This window comes from Haplochromis burtoni, unplaced genomic scaffold, assembly GCF_018398535.1.
Source record: "Haplochromis burtoni strain Fernald_Lab_line unplaced genomic scaffold, NCSU_Asbu1 Contig_311, whole genome shotgun sequence".
Classification (NCBI taxonomy): domain Eukaryota; kingdom Metazoa; phylum Chordata; class Actinopteri; order Cichliformes; family Cichlidae; genus Haplochromis; species Haplochromis burtoni.
Window position 1 is genome coordinate 5,841 of NW_024582672.1, and position 3,603 is coordinate 9,443.

The following is a 3,603-nucleotide window of genomic DNA, read 5'->3' on the forward strand; positions in this document are numbered from 1 at the left end:
CCCTGCCACTCCCTTTGGCTTTCACTTGGTTTTCACATGTTAAAGTCATCACACATGTTTTATTGCATCATTTCAGTAAGTTGTTTTAAGGTTTCACTTCCACAGTTTAGTATTTTATATTTGTGCTTTTGCATCTATTTGCTCCTTTTTTGTTCTATTAACAATTAAGAAGTTTTTACAGCTCTTAATGAGCAAACGCTTGACTTCAGCTATCATCCATCTTACAATTACACAGGAAAATGGGGAGAGTAATTTTTCCAGAGTTAACTTTATTTTCCTCTAAAAGAGTCATTTTCACTCATTTTGGATTGTAATCATTTCGATTGGCCGCCAGAGTTGGAGCAAAAGAACAGAGGAAATTCCCATGGAGTAATATGGCGTGACCACGCCCACTACCCCTCAGTGGAACAGAGACAACTGTCAGCGGTGAGCCAGGTAAGTGAGTAAAGTGCTCAATAATGATTGAATTTAGGATGAAATGGGGGATTTGTGTTTATCTGAAAGGTCTGTGAGTAACATTACAGCTTGAGAGTTTGTGGCTCTTACATGCTGCATAATTGGCAAGGTTGACACTTATGTTAGCTTCTGCTAAATTAATGTCATTAGACTCACAGACAGCATTAAGGTATATATCACTAAACTAAGTTTAGCATTGCTCAATAGCTGCTTTAGGTAGGATAACTGACTGAGTAGTGTGTTTGTAGCAAATCCAGTGCACCAATGTTTTATCCAAAGGTCGGTGAGCACATGTTTTACTCCAAACTGAGTCATGAAAATTGACGTTTTTTACCTGATGTTCTGTTAGTAATATGTGTGTTTTATCGAGGATTGACGTTTGTGGATGTTTCACCTGTTCAGTTAGAGAGCACGTGTGGTTTACTCTGAACTGAGTCACATACACGACTGTTTTCGTCTGATCGTTGGTTAGGAGCATGTGTGTTTAATGGAGTGAACCTTGTACGTGTACTGCTGTTATATGGGCTCAAAATGTGGTCATAAATATTTTGTACTTGTAAATCAGGATTTGTATGTGTAAAAAGAATTTGTGTGTGTGTAAAAAAGATCGTTACATTTGTGATTGACATGACATTGACCAATCAGATGAAAGGAAGAAAAATAGGGTCAAAATTCGTACTTGTAACTTGCAGGGTTTTTTTTGGCTGAGTCCACACACAAATTCTTCTTACACGTACAAAACTGATTTACAAGTACAAAATATTTATGACCACATTTTGAGCCCATACTGTTAGTTTAGCAGGCACGCGTGTTTTACTCGAATTGAAAAGCATACATGGTTGCAGTCTGCACAAGTGTGCAGTTTTAGATGTTTCTTAAGCCCTTTGTGTTTTGTGTGTGCCTGTGTTTTGTTCAATTTTGTAAGTATTTGTAGTAAATCTAATTATTTAAAAATATCCTTTTCATATCATGAAGGATGTGAGCTGTGCGTGTGAAGTACAGAGAGCAACAGAAGTGCATCAGTTTTGAGGGCCAGCTGACCTACAGATCATTTCTGGAACGCGGTGAGTAAAAAACGTCAACGTTTCCTGCGTGTTTCATGGTGTGAATCAGTCAAGCTTTGGGATGATGTTATAATAGCTGCAATACCAACTGTTTGGGTTTATTTTGTTCAATTAAGTTAATTTCACTTTCTTTGCCTTGTTCTGGTGTTTATTTCAAATGTATAATGCAATTTTATTATGTTCACAGTTGCCAAGAAGTTCAACATCCCGAACATGTGGCTTCTCTAAGATACCGAAACCAAAAACAAGGGGCACAAGAGTCCAAAACCAGTCCAAAAACACAAGAAAACAGCCCATGAACACAGGAAAACAGATCAAAAACAAAACCAAACTAGAGCTCAACAAGAGTCCAAGAAAAGTTCAGGGGGTCGACCCGGGGGTCGACAACACAAGGACGAAGACAGTTCTGGAGGCCGGCCGTGCACACGGCAACGGCGGCGAGGGCAAACAGTTCTGGAGGCCGACCTGTGCACACGGCAACAGGCGGCGAACGCGGCAAACAATCTAGGAGGCCGACCACTTGGAAGGCAGTGGCGGCCCTAAGCAGGTCCGAGGCGTCCCCGAAGGCCATGATGCCAACTAGAGGCCTGGAAAACGGCCGGCAGAGGCGAAGCGGAACAGGTCGAGCTGGCTCTGACGGCGGTGTGGCAACCGCAGGACCAGACGAGGCAGGACCAGACGAAGACGAAGGCGAGGCAGGACCAGACGAAGACGAAGACAGAGCGCGGAGCTGCGGACCAGACGGCGTGAGCTGAGGCTGGACCAGGACGTAGATGACAGGCACGGAGGCTGACCAGGCGTGGATGAAGACACAGAGGCTGGACCAGGCGTGGATGAAGACACAGAGGCTGGACCAGGCGGCAGCGGGACGGCTGCGGAACCTGACGGCAGCGGGACGGCTGCGGATCCTGACGGCGTCGATGCTGCAGGCGGTGATGTAGAAGTCGCGGGGGATGATTCAGCAGATGACGGCTGAACAGACTTCCCCGGACCGTCAGCAGACGTGAGGATGTGCTTGCTGGGTCCTCCAGGACCCCCAGCAGACGAAGCGTGGTGCTGGGTGGGCTCCTCGGACCCACCAGCTGACTTGGCTTGAAGCCGGGCGGGCGACTCGGACGCACCAGCAGACGACACTTGAGGCTGGCTGGGTTCTCCTGAACCCCCAGCAGACGACACTTGAGGCAGGACGGGCTCCTCAGGCCCTCCAGCCGACGAGGCAGGACGCTAGCTGGGTTCACCTGAACCCCCAGCTAACATGGCTTGAGACTGGACGGGCTCCTCGGGCCCTCCAATGGAGACAGACACTGAAGCAGCAGGTACGGAGACCTCTGCCAGTGTGGACACTGGCTGGGACTGAGCAGCACAGTGGCTAGACTCAGGCAGCAACAGTTGGATGCAGTCCTCAGAGGGCTGGAAGTGTTCCCCAATACACTCAGCAGAGGACGGAGGCGGACGGGTGAACACACTTGAACTCTCAGGGGGTGCTGAGAGCTGAGACTGTTCTGGTGAGCTCCCCGGTGAGGCTGCTGGCGCTGGCGTCTTGACCTCTAGGGGTCCAGAGTTGGTTGGTGACTGACACCCAGCCTCTGGGGAGGCCCTAGAGGGAGCAACTGTCTCTGACATGGCCAGCTTAAGAGAACCAGCAGATATTGTGGTGATGTGTGTTCCCTGCTTTGAATGAGACAGTGAGGATGGTGGCTGAATGAGCGAGTGGGTAGGCTGCTGAACTGGTGGCAACTGAGCTACAGGTGGCGAAGTTGTAACAGGTGGTGGAGTGGCTGGCTGGACTGAGGGCAGCTGGGCTGCTGGCTGAACTGATAACTGTACTGCTAACTGTGTTACAGGCCCCACATTAACTTGTGGTGAAGGTGTGGATGGGGGGATATGGTCAGGAAAAACTGTTTCGGGGAAGTTTATTGCTTTACCTGAAGGAACCGATGCGGACGAAAAGGCTCCCCTAACATAGTCATTCCCTAAACTCGTGGTGCTTGACTCAGTAACTCCAGGTTTAGAAACAACAGCGTGAACACAGTCATTAACCCTGAATGTGGGCTCAGTAAAGGCAGTCTTTGGAGCAGTGGCC